The 17,307-nt window shown below is 50.3% G+C and overlaps 1 protein-coding gene across 1 annotated transcript in view; it reads left to right on the top strand.

Moving 5' to 3' along the window:
• The window catches only part of LOC120847348 (potassium voltage-gated channel subfamily H member 2), a 220,480-nt gene that overhangs the window by 192,927 nt on the left and 10,246 nt on the right, over positions 1-17,307 (top strand). The window lies entirely within an intron of this gene.

The following is a 17,307-nucleotide window of genomic DNA, read 5'->3' on the forward strand; positions in this document are numbered from 1 at the left end:
ACTCAACTATTAAACAAATGCATTCTGTTTTCTACAGACCGTTACCATCCTGGAAACGATAGTATTCAACGTGGAACGTCAGCGCCGTAGCGACTGCCTGTTGGCGTGTTTTGGGTAGCGCACCGCGCATCTGCGGGGAGTATTCTTGTTTTCTCCTGTCCCCTAATTACTACTGTAGCCAAAGCGTGAATAAATCATATACACACATAATTGCTTAACTATGTCGACCCGACAGGTTGACCAATACTTGGGCACTTTCACAGCGATGATTTTCGCGCCCGCCGGTAAATTTGATAGCTGCGCGCTCTCATCGCTCTCATGGTATATCACGCTACCATACATGCCTTGCTTCTACGTCACGCGATGACGTCGAACACCGGTATCCACCATGCTGGTGGTTGACTCGATAGCCCTTTTCTTTTCGTTGCGGCCGCTATGCAGGGCATCCACTGGGACGTTTTATTGCGGTCGTGACAAACTGAACCAGCTCTACTTAAAGGGGCGATGCAACAATTTCTTTACTTTGCGCAAATACCGCTTAGAACGGATCCCTGGCGTTAACGAGTTATGAAACACGCGTTCGTTTTTCACCCCACGCAATAGGAGTCCCAGAAAAAAAATTAAAGACAAACGAGCAGCGTTCACCCCCTCAACTCGCAGCCAGAACAAGCGGCCACGTGATCTGGAGCCGATTATATGCCGCCAATGCTGATCATGGCCGCGCGCTGTGGTCGGCAAAGCGCAGGACACGCGCTGAGTTCCAGACATTGTTATGGGTTGGCTACTGTCGTCGTCAGCGATTGGACACGGGCCACTACCCGAATGCTTCTCGAGCTAGTAATTATCACGAGCCTAAATCGAGTGCTCACGCAATGCTTGGGTCCAATCTATGAATCGCATTCCAATATCGTCAGTTGGGTGTACTTCAATCCCCACTTTACGTCATCAAATTTTACATTGCCCCCGCAGCTCCGTCATCAAGTTTTGCGAAGGAGAGACTGACGAAAAGGTTCGCTTTTATCCTTGGAATTCCACCGCAACGAAGACGCTTTTTGGTCAGTGGCGTTGCGTTTGAGTATTCTTAGGGCCCACCAGTGCCAGTAAGATGTTGTAAAGGAAGAAACGTTCCCACCAAATATTATTGCACAGCCCCTTTAACTCGAGGTTGGGAGATGTTTTATTGACTATTGGAAGTGCACGGAGCCCACTACGTTCCACTTCACTCTAAAAAAAAGCCCGTACGTCTACTTTCCCACACAACTCTCTGAGAGCCAATCACCGCAGCTCCCGGAGGCAGCTCAGCGAATGACAATACCGAAATATATGTTTAGACCAAAAAAAAAAAGCAGTCTGCGTTGTGGCATTAAGCAATGCAAAACGTCTTGCTTGCATTGATGAAAATAAACCCTGGAGAAGGGGAACAAGAGGGACGAAGGACAAACACAAATCTCCAAACACAGCAAGGTGACTGGTGTGCGACCGAAAAAATCCGCCTGGTCCGGGTATCGAACCCGGGACCTCTCCATTACAGGTGGAGCGCTGTACCAACTGAGCTAACCAGCTCGCTTGCGCCTTTGCATTTAATTGCATTATAATCATTGCTTGCATTGCTTAATGTCACAACTCACAGTGCGTTTTCTGATATTAACATATGTTTCGGCATCGTCATTCGCTAAGTTGCCTCCGCAAGTTACGATGATTGGCTCTTCGAGTGTTGTGCGGGAATGTAGACGTACGGGCTTTTTTTTTAGTGTGTTTGATCGGGTCCAGCCACCTCCGCGACCAACGGCCGAAATCCATCGTTTCCGCAGTTTGGCGACCGTCGGAAATCTAAGAGAATTGTTGATCGATTTCTGTTATCGTAAAGCTATGTGTGTGTAATTTGCCAAGGGCTTACCCGTGAAAGGTAACCCCCACTGAAGAAAAGCCAATCTGATTGAGGCAGCCGACCACGCTGCAAGCGTCCATCCCGTAGCCGGAGGAAATTAGCGTCCCGTCGACACCAGGCTTTCGTTTTCTCCGTTGCGATTGCGGCGATTGCCCTGATCGTCCCGTGTACCAGCAGCGGTGTGTCGTCTGCTCGTGATCCGCCTCAATCGCTTGCTTGCTTGCTTCACGTCTTGCCTTCGATCTGATAAAACCTACCGGACGGAGCGCGCGCAAGCCTGCAAGGAATCCTACTACAATCAACCATCTATCTCGCACGTAACATGTCGGAGCGCACCAATCGCCAGAGAGATCTACGGTCACGTTGGCCACAAAATAATTTATCTGTTTGTGACTAGGCTTCACAAATGTTGCAACGTACCCCCTCCCAGTATTTATAACCTCCTTGCCTTCCGCGCCGATTAATCGTAAGTGCGCGTGCGCTGCGTTTTCGCGTGGCGAGGAGGAGAGTAGGCAGAACGGCGTAGACGTTCGCGGGCGACCAACGCGGTCGCTGCCCTTCCCCGCTGCTCGTATTGCAAACGCGGCCATGCATAAAGCACGAGACCCTCATCGAGCAGTTGGAAACCCTTTGTAAAACAGGTTCTCTACTTTTCCCCGGGGTTCCATCTAGTACGGTATAAAAAAAGCTTCGTCTCACCTTAGTATGGACTATTGTTAGCCGCGCGTGCGAAAAGCGCGGGCTAGTCGCTTTGAATGAAGCCGCGGTGGCTGCAGGAGCGGTCGTGCAGCAAGTGCTCTAGTCAAGGCAGTAAAGGCTGGCCTCTCGCGCTAGCGCAGCCTTCGCGGTTAGTCCATGCTAGGGTGAGACGAAGTGCTGTAGTGCCGTGTTTACCAACACAGGGCACGTGCGCTGGATTATTTACTTCGTCTTTCTTGATTGCGCGCGGGGGAAAGATCGGGCACGCGACTCGTGCCCATATTTTTTTGTTTTTCCCACGCTCAGTCGAGGAAGGTGAAGTAAAAATCGTTCAGCCTTTCCACTCTGGTGAAGAAAGAAGAGCAGCGGAGCTGTAGCTTCTGTTCTTGTCGGTGGCATTTCCAAGCGAGCAAACTGCTCTTCTTTCGCAAGGGAATCTGAAGCGCTCGATGCAATAGGGAGTTTTCGTAGATCGTTCTGGCGTCTCCGCTACGCCTCCGCTACGTTATCCGCTACGCCTCCGCAACTACTGCGCATGCGCCAATCTAGCGCAGACCTTGCGGAGTTGCGGACGTGGTTGCGGAGGCGCCTTACGAAATAGCGGATCTCAAGATACGCTGGCCGCTCGATTGTGTGTCTTTTTATCTATCTTATTGTATCTATACATATGTACGCGTATAAATAAAGAACACAACGACGACGACGTTGAGAAGATGACACACCGGGCGACGTCGGTGCCTCAATCTGAGCCCAGGGGGGCTATGTTGCACGTTTTGGACTCCCAGGAGACTAGGGAGAAGGAAGTGACGTCAACAACGCTCTTTGGATGTTGATTGGTGGAGTCACTGATGACGCGTTGCGTGGTGCTGCTAAGATTCGTTCATTCACACTTACGTCACTTCCTTCTCCCTAGTCTCCTGGGAGTCCAAAACGTGCAACATAGCCCCCCTGGTGCCTCGAAGGCGGCAGCTTCTACTTTGACTCGGCTACGTCCTTGGAGCCTGATTTATCGACCCCGGTGGACCCCAGTGAGCAACAGCGCCATCATGTTCCTGGGGTTTCTTTATGCACCGATCGAACGGCGTGTCAGATCCCCCAGCTCGCTTCTCACCCCCCCAACCCGCCTCCACGAAATCTGGACTTCTGGGAATCGGACTGCCATCCTCCCCAATACCAACAATCAATGTCGTCGTCATTATGCATGTATATAGTCATGACATTATTATGTTCACTAGACGCGGCACCGCGGGCCTCCATGGTACGAGATGGTGCATTTCCGTGGTGCCGCGGCTCTCCAGAACGAAATAAATAAAGTCTAAAGGCTAAAGACAAAATTCTTTGCTGATCAACAGTCGGTAGCGCTTAAAAAAAAAATGAAAGCCGCTTACAACTCCCTGTAACGCCGAATTAGAGCGCAGCCCTTGAGGAGGAGCAGGGAAGGGCACTGGGGGGGGGGGGTTAAACTAACCAGGGGGGGGGGGTCACGTGACCTTGGGGGTCACGTGACCCCCAATGCCGATGATGTCATCACTGACGTCACTGATGACGTCATCAGTGACGATGACGATGCGGGTACCGATGACGTCATTAGTGACGTCACTGATGACTTCACCAGTGATGATGACGATGACGATGCGAATCTCGGTGACGTCATCAGTGACGTCGCTGATGATGTCATCAGTGATGATCACGATGACGATGCGGATGCCGGTGACGACATCAGTGACGTCACTGATGACGTCATCAGTGATGACAATGACGATGCGGATGTCGGTAACGTCATCAGTGATGATGACGATGACGATGCGGATGCCGGTGACGTCATCAGTGGTGATGACGATGACGATGTGGATGCCGGTGACGTCATCAGTGACGATGTGGATGCCGGTGACGTCATCAGTGATGATGACGATGACGATCTGGATGCCGGTGACGTCATCAGTGATGATGACGATGACGATGTGGATGCCGGTGACGTCATCAGTGATGATGACGATGACGATGCGGATGCCGGTGACGTCATCAGTGATGATGACGATGACGATGCGGATGCCGGGACGTCATCAGTGATGATGACGATGACGATGTGGATGCGGGTGACGTTGTCGGCGGTGTTCGAAAATGCCGGAAAAGAATTTGAGACGTCCGGCCCAGAGCTTAGGCGAAAGGCATCTCTTCTTTTTATTGTTGTCGCACCGGCTCCCGAGATCCACTGAGCGAGCCAGAGCGAGAGCCGCACGAGCAACTCGCGCTCACTGTGCTCGGTTCTGTGGCGCGCCCATTGTTTTAATTCTGAGCACGAATGATTTCTTTTTGAGTGAAGCAGGTATTAAGAGCTGCGACTCTACAGAATCCCCCGCCTAGTTGCGTGGAGCAGAAAGTTTTGTTGAGCTCCACGTAACGATTTTGTTCGGCGGGTGTGGAGGACGGGAGGTGGTGGTGGTGTTTGTTGCACTAGGTGGTGGAACGGGGATAGTGACGGGGGCTGTCACTGTAGAGGCCAAGTATGCTGGCTTGACCCTGTCCATCGTGATGACGTCGTGGCGCCCGTTGATGTCGATGGTGCAGGTCTTGTCCGTTCGCGAAAGTACCTCAAATGGACCATCATACGGTGGCGTGAGAGGTGGTCGTACTGCGTCCCTTCTTACGAATACATGTTTGCATGTATTGAGATCGTCACTAATAAATATGTGCCGAGAGTTTGAGTGTCTAGGTGAGACTGGACGCAGGGAATTGAAAAATGTCTTCATGTCCTGAAGGTATGATGGGATGTCCGTTGGTTCAGATGGTATGCAGGTTAGGAATTCTCCAGGTAATCGAAGTGTGGTTCCATAAACGAGTTCAGCTGAGGTGCAGTCGATGTCGGCTTTGAAAGTGGCACGAATGCCGAGAAGAACAAGAGGAAGGTGATTAACCCAATGGGTTCGATCTTCTTTTGTCATTAGCGCTGCTTTGAGCTGTCGATGCAGCCTTTCAACCATGCCATTGGCAGCGGGATGATAGGCTGTTGTGTGCACGTGCCTGACACCCAATATCTTGGTGAGGGCTGTGAAGAAGGCGCATTGGAACTGCCGGCCGCGGTCGGTTGTAATGGTCGACAGACAGCCGAAACGCGCGATCCAGATGGAGATGAAGGCGTGAGCGACTGTTTCCGCTGTGATGTCGGCGAGCGGAACGGCTTCTGGCCATCGCGTGAATCTGTCCACACATGTGAGTATGTATCGAAATCCGTTTGATGATGGTAGGGGTCCTACTATGTCAATGTGTACATGATCGAACCTGGCATCTGGTGGGCGAAATGCGTGCGTTGGTGTTTTTGTGTGGCGAAACACTTTAGAGCGTTGGCATTTGTTGCATGTTTTCGTCCACAGACGGATGTCAGAGTTCATTCGGGGCCAGACGTACCGTGACGTAACGAGACGCTGCGTAGCACGGATACCCGGGTGATTTAGATCATGTACGGTGCGGAAGATAGCTTGCCGAAATTTTTCGGGAATGTAGGGTCGTGGTGTGGATGTAGATACATCGCAGATGATCTCGCAGGTGGCCAGTGGTAATCTGACGGGCTGTAGTTGAAGGGATGTGGAGGATACCCGTAGATCTTGTAGCTCGGTGTCTTCCTGTTGAGCCAAGGCCAATTCCGGGAAATTGACAACAGGAGATGAGGAGATAGCGTCAATGCGGGAAAGTGCATCTGCTGGCATGTTTTGGGATCCAGCGACATGGCGGAGATCGGTAGTGAATTCGGATATGTAGGCCAGGTGACGAATTTCTCTGGTGGAGTAGGAGTGGTGATTGCCGACGAATGCGTAGATCAGTGGCTTGTGGTCGGTGAGTACGTGGAAAGCTCGGCCTTCTAAGAAGTACCGGAAGTGGCGGATGGTCGCGTAGATTGCGAATAGCTCGCGTCCAAACGTACTGTACCGTGTTTCGGCTGGGTTGAGTTTTTGTGAAAAGGAACCCAGTGGGAGCCACTGATGATCGCCGTATTGCTGAAGCACTGCTCCTACAGCGACATCGGACGCGTCGACCATGACACGCGTTGGTGCGTTTGGCATGGGGTGCACAAGGAGTAGGGCAGAAACCACATGGTAGTAGCGGGACTCCTGTGTGGTTATGCGGCGCAAGTGGAACTGGGCTTCCACTTGCGCAAACCAGGCCCGAGGATTCTTCGCCCAAAAAGCTGGAAGGCGGAGCTGGGTGGCGGAAAAGGTTCCATCGCCGTTGGAAGAGCTGCCTGTGTTCCGGTCCATGTTGGTCGGACGTCCGGGTCACCAATTTGTCGGCGGTGTTCGAAAATGCCGGAAAAGAATTTGAGACGTCCGGCCCGGAGCTTAGGCGAAAGGCATCTCTTCTTCTTTTTATTGTTGTCGCACCGGCTCCCGAGATCCACTGAGCGAGCCAGAGCGAGAGCCGCACGAGCAACTCGCGCTCACTGTGCTCGGTTCTGTGGCGCGCCCATTGTTTTAATTCTGAGCACGAATGATTTCTTTTTGAGTGAAGCAGGTATTAAGAGCTGCGACTCTACAACGTCATCAGTGATGATGACGATGACGACGTGGATGCTGGTGACGTCATCAGTGATGATGACGATGACGATGTGGATGCCGGTGACGTCATCAGTGATGATGACGATGACGATGCGGATGCCGGTGACGTCATCAGTGATTATGACGATGACGATGTGGATGCCGGTGACGTCATCAGTGATGATGACGATGACGATGTGGATGCCGGTGACGTCATCAGTGATGATGACGATGACGATGTGGATGCCGGTGACGTCATCAGTGACGATGACGTCATCGGGGGTCACGCGACATCGGCGGGGGTCACGTGACCTCGAGGAGGGGGTCACGTGACCTCATGGGAGTCACGTGACTTCGGGGGGTCACGTGACCTGGGGGGGTCACGTGACCCCGGTGGGGGGCTCGCGCGGTGCATTATGGGACATTTCCCATGATGCACCGCGCGGTTACGCCGACGGCGACGCCGACGGCGACGCCGCTCAAGCCGGAAACGGGCCCCTAAGAGCTGCGCTCTAAAAAGAAGAGCAATAGTGTTTCCCTGTTTATAGAATACAAATTCCAAAACTACACCATCATCGGCGTACTTTCCATTTTCCCGGGGAGGAGGAGGAGGAGGAGGAGGAGGAGGAGGAGGAGGAGGAGGAGGAGGAGGAGGAGGAGGAGGGGAGGGGAGGGGCAAGCTGAGAAGTTCTTCGGGCGGGGAAGGGGGTTCTGCGCGTTACCTTTTCGCCAGAACTGGAGATTGAAGCTAACGAAAGCACGCTGGGATTCCATTTCTCCTGTATTTTGTCAATAAAGGCAACGTCGGCGTTATTTTGTTTACATGCCACTACTGAAGTCACGTTACATGGCACGTAAGCAGCGTCTCGGTAAGGATCATGCCCCGGGCCCGGGAGGGGGCACGAGCCCCGATGTCCCCCCGAAGTCTACGCCTATGTACACCATACCAGTGGCGCACATCAGTGAAACAACATAACACCGCCTTGGCGGTTCCGAAAACATCAAATACACATCCTCTATTTCCCTCCAACTTAAACTGGACAATAAAAGTTGGTCCTCAAGAAAGCTGAGCCGCTGCATCTTCGGGAATTGGCGGAGAACGCGTCCACGTAAATTAAAGAGCGCGAGATGACAAAGTGAGGTTTGGCTTGGCCGAACTGAATCTTGCTTTAAAGGGGTAGTGAAACGAAATTTTAGCGCCGATCTTGTTGCATAAATATGGGCTAGGGACAGGCACCACCTCGGAAATATAAATATTGCGCTGTAAAACACAGGAGAACTAATTTTAAACATAATTAAACGATTTCAAATTCTCATCTGGTGGATGAGGGGAAGTTCTCGTGACATCACTTGTTCCAAAATAGCAGCGCCGTTCTGCGGCAATACGGCGTGCCGGCAGAATTCGCCTAGGCCTGAACGCATTTGCAAAGCCTTGGCGGAGAAAGCCAAAGCGTAGTTGGCCACAGTGAGCTCGTTCTCGTTGCGGCTCTTTGCACGACTCGACCCGAGCATGCTTCTGGCACGGCCGGTATTAGTTGCTGCGAGTCGCGAGCTGCGAGCCGACGTTAAAGGAGCGATGCAACAATTTTTGTACTGTGCACAAATACCGCTTAAATCGGATCCCTAACGTTAATGACCTATGAAACGCGCGTTCGTTTTTCACCCCACGCAATAGAAGTCCCAGAAAAAAATTTAAGAAAAGCGAGCGGCGTTCACCCCCTCAACTCGCAGCCAGAACAAGCGGCCACGTGATCTGGAGCCGATTATATGCCGCCAGTGTTGATCATAGCCACGCGCAGGGGTTGGCAAAGCGCAGGACACGCGCTGAGTTCCAGACATTGTTATGGCTCGGCTGTTGTCGTCGTTGCAGCGATTGGACACGGGTCACAACCCGAATGCTTCTCGAGCTAGCAATTGTCACGAGCCCAAGTCGAGTGCCCACGCAATGCTCGGGTCCAATCTATGAACCGCATTCAAATATCGTCACTTGGGTGTACTGGGATCCCCGAGTTACGTCATCAAATTTTGCAAAGGAGAGATTGAATGAAAATGATCGCTTTTGTCCTTGAAATTACACCACAACAAAGGAGTTTCTTGGCCAATGGTGTTGCGTGTGAGTATCCTTGAGTCCGAGGTGTGCCAGTAAGCTAGTGTAGAGAGAAAAACATTCCAATTGAATATCGTTGCACAGCTCCTTTAAAAAGGATATGTTTGAACTACGAGGGTGTCAGCAAGAGCCACGCAAATACCTGCTCACACTCGGAGCGGACACGCGCGCTTGATCGAAGTGCTGCATTCGCTCTGTTAGACCGTGTTTCGGTAAGCGCTTCTGGACCGATCTTTTACGATTGCAACTCGATACTGACATGACACTCGGCAAAGAAAGGTTAGACCGACATCGCGTAGCTCCCACGAACTCAGAATAAAAATGGCATACTAATAACAGAGTGTACATACCGAGTTGCGAAGGTAATCCGTATGGCGTTTATTTGAGCTATATATCACACAAAACAAAAAGATAGAATCAATGAAAGTTCCTTTTCGACGACAGCGTTCGTCACCGCTGTCTCGGAAAACAATGGGATCGAGATGACAAGGGGAAAATATTGACCTCTGAAATTTAGTTCAGGGATCAAACTACTCATCCTGTAAGGGTCCACAAGGGTCGCGCGGGCACATTCCATTCAGCAGACCAGCCGGTCATGGACAGACGGTCTTGGCCAAGGACCGCCAGAGCAAAGGTGCGCCGAGTCGATGTTGCTGCTAGGCCTACTATATTTTGCCGAGCTCGCTCGGTCGGCAGAATCGTGGCCGTTGTAGCTCTTCTCGTGTGTTTGTAGATCCTGCGTTCTTGATCGTCGTGGTCTGTTTTAAGTACTCCTTCCTTTTTTCTTGCTGGTTGAAGTCGGGACGCACGAGAAGAGCACGTAGAAAAATAAATGTCCGTTGGTGGCCGATACCAAGTAACTGAGCGACGCTGTCGGCCTTGTTGATTTGATCGTAAAAAGTGCGTAAGACAGCTTCGGAGCTGTCGTAGGATTCTGTCGTAACCTGCGCAAAGGTTACGACAATTTTGTTTCGAGAGTACGGGTTTTCTCTCAAATTTGTCGTACGCACTTTTTTCGTCGTGAGTTCGCTTTGAGAATCCGGCCTCAGAGCTGGTTTTGTCAGTGCTGCCGTGGTTGCCGACTTGCCGTGGTGCAGCGTGCGTGCAGCCCTCGCACATCTCAAATGGCCACGTTGTCACAGGTCGTAAATCGTCGACGCGCCACCAAGTGGCAACGCTCGTAACCACAACATTCACGCCGTAGCCTTTCCCGTCTGGCACAAGTGACGTCACGAATGCGCCCAATATCCCAAGACGCATCGCGCTCTTCGATGGCCGATTTTTAATCGCGCGCCCAATCGGGCCCATTAGGGTGAAAAATATAGCCATTCGTTCAAAATACAAACGCGGAATTATGATTTATGAATATCATTGATCATATTGAACCTATTTCTGACCATAATAGGTGTATTTCAAGTTTCGCTTCAGTATTCCTTTAAGCAAAGCCCGATTACCGCAAGCTGGCAAGATGTGCTACGAAGAATTTATCCAGAAAAAAAATATTAACATTCATAATCGTAAATTAACCATATGTTGTGTTCGAAAAGAGGCACTCTGACAAAACAAATACGTGGTTGCAGTAATAGTATGCGTTTAATGTTTTATATAGTGTTTTTTACGACCGCTAGTGGTGCTGTCATTATCGCAGTACCGTAACCCGCAGAGAACGGTCTACGAAAGCACTTTTTTGAGTATCCGCTATGCCTCTGTTAGCGGGTCTCGTAGCGCGTAGCGGATAGCGTTGCGGAAAGGCCAAAACGATCTACGCAATCTCCCTAATGTCACTTTAGGCGATAGCGGCTTCGCGGCGGTTGCGTAATCATTCGCGCTGTTGCGCACATCGCCGCTGGTTCCGCTCCCGCTCTCCTTCTTCTGAAGAAAGGTTGTCGGCGTCACTCATAGATGGCGGTAACTGTCCAGACTTCGGTGTCATCATTGTAGAGCGCAGCTCTTAGGCGCCCGTTCCCGGCTTGAGCGCCGTCGCCGTCGGCGTCGGCGTAACCGCGAGTAGCCCTCGTAACCCTCGTGAGGGTTACGAGGGTTAGTAACCCTCGTAATCCTCGTGAGGGTAACCCTCGTGAGAGTAACCCTCGTAACCCTCACGAGGGTTACGAGGGCTACTCGCGGTTACGCCGACGAGGGTTAGTAACCCTCGTAATCCTCGTGAGTAACCCTCGTGAGAGTAACCCTCGTAACCCTCGTGAGGGTTACGAGGGTTACTCTCACGAGGGTTATGAGAGTTACCCTCACGATGGTCACGAGAGTTACCCTCACGAGGGTTACTAGGGTTACCCCCACGAGAGTCACGATGGTTACCCAGGTCACGTGACCCCCGTTGACGTCATCGCCACTGATGACGTCATCAGTGACGTCAAGGATGACGTCACTGGCATCCGCATTGTCATCGTCATCATCACTGATGACGTCATTAGTGACCTCACCGGCATCCGCATCGTCATCGTCATCATCACTGATGACGTCATCAGCATTGTCACGTGACCCCCCGCCACCCGAGGTCACTTGACCCCCCCCCCCCCCCCGTGCCCTTCCCTCCTCCTCCTCAAGAGCTGCGCTCTAATTCTGCGTTACAGAGAGTTGTAAACGGTTTTCATTTTTTAATCCGGCGGACATGATCCTGGAAAACTAGTCCTTGACAGCTCCGCTGTAAAAGTCTTGCATGCTGCGTCCACGTTCGGTTTCCCTGATTGAACACGAGGCTCAGCCAAACGCTGGCGCTACGTTCGACTATATGGGCCGAGCGCTGCGTCCACACGCAAACAAATATTCTTTGTTGTTGTTGTGCCAAGAGCCACTAAATAAGCTACACTCTAGAGTATTGGCACTCCCTTCCCCTATCTGCTAGTAAGCGCCGCCATCTTGGTGCTTAGCGCTGAGCAGACGCAATTGTCGATCGCCACAATCTAAAAGAAAAAAAGACTTTTTCATCTTTAGATGCGCTGTTAGGAAGCTCAATTGATACTGTTTTGCAATGTCGCAAACTGTTTTAACATTTCCGGAGGACGGAAAGGAAACAAAAAGTTTCCTGCGATTTCAGACCAAATTTCAGATAACTGATCACCATGATTTTAAGTGCCAGAATGGCCAAGTGTCGTTACCCTAAAGCGTTGCTTAATGAGTGGCTCTATAGTCCTCCCCATTCTGTGTTGTTCTCAATATAGCCACTAGGGGCGCGACGGTTGGATTTGTTTAAAAATAAATGGCCGTTTTTACGAAGAGTGGGCGTACAAAAGTCGCCCTTCTCGGTACGGTCCGCGCGGCGATGCTACATCCATAAACCTGCATATGTGCATACGGCGATCACGATATTTGCGCAAGCGGGAACCAGTTTCATATGTGTTCTCGCCAACGAATCGACCGAAGAATGTCATGCCAGCGGTCTATCTATTTTGATATGCCGGCCATCGCTAGCTAGGGACCGCCAGGGAACGCTGCGAAGGATGGCCCGCGACTCGCTGCATCCGTTGACCTGCGCCGCCACGCTTCAGACTGACTTGGGACTTTGGGAAGAGCACGCCATCGGTGGGTGTTCTGTCGTTCCCGCTTTGTATAGGAAATGTTGCTGCGGGGTACATGTTGCAAAATTAAAATGTATATTTATTAAAAAAAAATCCTGGCGATGCTTTTACTATCTCCCTCCTTGACGTCGTTTATGTGTACGAATCTCGCCGGACTTCGCCCTAAAGGGGCGGCACCATCGGCTACCGCTGTTTTAAGTATACACGTCTCGCTGTTGTATAAGACGACCTACAAAAGTCTGGGACCAAAAAACAGCAACAATAAGAACACAGACTTGCGCACCGGAGAATACGGTAATCGCCTTGAACTGTTGTCGTAAATGGCTTGCACTTTTCCTTAAAGGCCGACAACCAGACTCGAGGTTCTGCAAGGCAGAAGATCCTCCTCTCCATAGGGGAGGAGGAAACAGGCAACGGTGGACAGGGTAGAAGGGGGAGAGGAGGAAGCGAGGGAAAAGTGGAAAGCGCGAACTGGTCGTCGGCCTTTAAACCCTATGCGCCGAGGAACTGAGGGTGAAAAGGAGCCGAGAGCGCGCGGTTACGTCATTTTATTGAACGGATTTTCGCCCAGCGCTGTTCAATTAAACGTCATTTTGTCGAGCGCTTTTTATCCGAAGGCCGTTTCATCGAACGCCGTCTTCTCGAACGCCGTGTCATCGAACGCCGTTAAAGCGCCATTTATGCATAACCGATTTATGTCGCTCGGTGAATGCAAATTATTTCCGAGGTTGGCCATTGCCAGACTAAAACATCTAAAGCCACGCTTCTTGGGTTTTTGAAGTTCATGACTGCGCCACCGGAGAACACAAGCTCGAGGTGGGCAAACGTGAGGCGTGCTGCACAAACAAAAGCAAATAAAAAAAACACGTTACGGTGGGGGAAACTGCCTTCTGTACGAAATAATGACAATATCGCAGCTAAAAAAGTATTTTTAATTTTTGTTTCGAGAGGCTTACCAACTCTTGGAGGGCACGAGGGACGCTCCGCCACTATAGCTATACGTACAAGCACTCACGGGTGTCACTTTAAGAATTCCGCCGGTTAAAATAGACCCTCATCAAAACTAATCGAGCAACATTGGCGGTCATCATTTCTTGGCCACGAAGCGTTCAATTAGATCGGAGTCCTCACGGAACGCTGACGCAGCGCTCGTTTTCGGTACGATTTGAGCCGCGTTCACGCTGAACGCTGTCGCAGCCCTAAGGTCCAATACATGCTTAGAGTACATGACCAAACGATGGTGGACACGGATAATTGAAGCAGAAGCTAATAGATTGCGCACAGATTAAAAAAGAAAAAAGGGTCGACAATCGCCGGGCTTGTACGCTTGTTTAAAGTCGTACAATTGAAACAAGTTTAATTAATCAAGATCGTCTGCGCACATTTGGAGCTTGTCGCGCGAATTCTTTCTGCCGGACGCTGACCTGAGTCGGTCACGGCGCTCTCCTGGCACTCCGAGGAGGAACATTTTTTTCCCCGTTTTGCCTGTAGCGATCACTGTTGGTTTCTTCTGAGTGGCACAACAAGCTCGCGACCTCGGTCTACTTTTCGCAGCCAAAGGAGAATTTACTTTTAAAGATATATATTTTCTGCGGCTACTGTTCTTGCTAAAACAGCTGTGGCTGCGAAGAGTCGAACTGCGTACACTGCCACAAGTGACAGGACTAAATTCCACACACAACGGAAATAGAGTCCCAGTCTTTTGCTTTCATGTCTTTTAACGCCTTGACGTCAACTTTTGAAAGGTGTATTAGTTTCACGTTCGGCAGTTTAGTGTTCAGTGTGGCAACCATCTTTGATGCCGACTTCATCACCGACTTGGTGGGCCGTCAGAGGCTGTACAACGTTGTCTGGTGCTCGACACGACCCCCGATTCAATCACAGGCACTCTTGCCATGTCAAGTTGTGTAAAAAATACATCTCGCTGACGTGTGTTTGTGGCTCTGCACCTCGTGTAGTTGGTACTTGTTCTTAAAGTGGCTTGCGGCACCATCACTTACATAGGTCACATGATGATACCCAAATTGGATTTTATGATTCTCCAAATCGGGGTCTCATAAATTAAGTTACAGGCAATCTCATTTAATTGCAATTCTTTTTTTCACTTTTTTATGTATCTTTATTTTCTACGATTTGTGCGGCCCTCCACGGCGGTGGATCTATTGGCGCTCACAGGCGGCGCAGCTGCCGCGCTCTACCCTCTATATCATGTTATCATGTTACCTCCAAGATTGTAGGCTGATCTGTTTGCAAAGTCGTTCCGGTTGCTTCGTCCACGTCGCGTAGACGGAGATGCTATACACCGGCTGTTGAAACAGGCACCGCGAAGCATGTTACAGGGTGGCGCACAACGATCGCTCCTGCTCATGGGCATTTTTGGGTCGGTTGTACGAAAATGTATTAGAAATATTCCCTTCAAAACTACCGTCCACCCCTGTGCTTTCAATTTGTCTTTTCCTGTCCACCCCGTAGCATTTTTACACTTTTTAATAATAATGAAATTGTGAAGAACGAGTATGTGCACGCCCCATTTATGGCAACAGCGTTAGCGTCAAGTTGGACATGTTTCTCGCTTCACAATTTAAACGCCACACAAATGTTACATCATGTCTTTCCAGACTCTGTTAGTACGTATTATGAACGTTAATTTCAGGGAGTTTAATGAATATTTAACATAGCTTTTTTATGATTTTCAAAATAATGCATTTTTGATTAAATGCCCCTGTGTGAGCAATTTTGTTAAATTTCTCCCGCTAACCAGGACAACAATATTTCACGCAAAGATGAACGATATACAGGACAACACACTGGCAACGTTTGAAAACCTTAGTTCTTATAGGTACGTAGAAAACTACTATTTATTCCAGAGCGTTATTGTGCAATGTGCCGTGTTTACGATTTTTGTTCTCAATATAACTACCCTAATGCTCGGTGATTAAAAGTTTTGTCAATCTTTCTTATGCCTAAATTGCCAGTTAATATTTCTAGACCCGTAGCCAGGACGGTTTTTTGGGGGAAGCCGCCCGAAATGTCAACATCGCGCGACACGCAAAGCGCGCACGTGACAGAGAGGGTGCTTACAAATTTTTTTCGCAAAGACACATTTTTTTTTTTTCGTTTTGCTTTTTTCCTCTGGAATTATAATTTTTTCACCGGTCATGGTTGTTCGATCTCACATGAAAACGCCCTAAAGCTATTGGCCTCCGGTGTCTGAATGGCGGCCCTGCAACCTTTGTGAGACCTGGGGTAGAGAGGTGTGTGCTCGATCTGAGTTTCGCCACCGCTGCAGTACGTGCGCCCTGGCTCGCCTAACCCGACGGCTGGGGCAGTGACCATCTTCCTATTATAATTAATCCCCCAGAGAAAATACCTATCACCCACAAGACTTGCTCTGTGGCAAACTGGGATGCCTTCCGAGGGTACTTCAAAGATATAATATCTACTGGCAACACTGATCACACGACCGCCATCTCTCAGGCACTCTACAAAGCGACACGGAGAGTTACGGTTCCTATATATAAACCCAACCCAGACCTAAAATACTTAAAGCTACGTGCCTCGCGCCGCAAAGCACAACAACGTGACTTGAAAACATAAAGACAAGAGGGTATACAACGGTATCGAAGAATCGATGCGGCATTTCGTAGGCATACCGCGCAGAACATCACGTTACCTAGAGCCGCAGAACTCCTTGCTGATGAATTCACCTCCGCTCCCGCTCCGCCACCGGGATTTGTTGCAGCTTCTGCTACCAGCACGCCAGCGCAGGTTGCCAGCAACTCGGATTTCACGCTGGGTGAACTATAGCATGCTCTTCAGCGTTCTTCTCGGAAACCCATCGCACCAGGCCCAGATGGGATAACTTTTCAAGCGCTTCGCAACCTTGACGATACGACCCTTCCTGGCCTTCTGGAGTACTTATATCATTTTTGGCGCTCGTCTGATATTCGTCCTGCCTGGCTCGAATCTGAGGTTGTTTCCATCCGTAAACCAGGAAAACCGATTGGCGCCACCAGCTCCTACAGACTGATATGTCTTACATCTTGTCTAAGGAAGGTGATGGAGCGAACGGTCCTACGGCGCCTTGACTGGCAGCTCGACACATCGGGCGCCCTGCCTAATCAGCTGTCTGGCTTCCGCAAACAGCGTTGTACGACAGATGCGATTGACAGCCTCGTATCAGACATGGAATAATCAAAGGCAGCAAGGCAAGCAACAACAGCATTATTTCTCGATATTAAGAAAGCGTACGATGCAATTCCACATGAAACCATTATTGTTCAACTTAAAAGGCTCGGCGTTGCAGGCCGAGCTCTCGCATTCGTACGCGCCTTTATTACAGGAAGGTCTATGCACGTACGCCTAGGTGGAAATAGAAGTTTTCAACGTACGGTAACCCAAGGCGTTCCCCAGGGCAGTGTTATAGGCCCTCTCTTCTTTGGCGGCCCTGCCAGAGGCTCTTCGGCGTATGAAATCTTCGGTACCAGTAATTACCATCTCAATATACGCTGACGACGTGGCCCTCTGGACTACCGCCCCGACTAAGAT

The sequence above is a fragment of the Ixodes scapularis genome, unplaced genomic scaffold (assembly GCF_016920785.2).
Source record: "Ixodes scapularis isolate PalLabHiFi unplaced genomic scaffold, ASM1692078v2 PGA_scaffold5__190_contigs__length_132052651, whole genome shotgun sequence".
NCBI classification, from domain to species: domain Eukaryota; kingdom Metazoa; phylum Arthropoda; class Arachnida; order Ixodida; family Ixodidae; genus Ixodes; species Ixodes scapularis.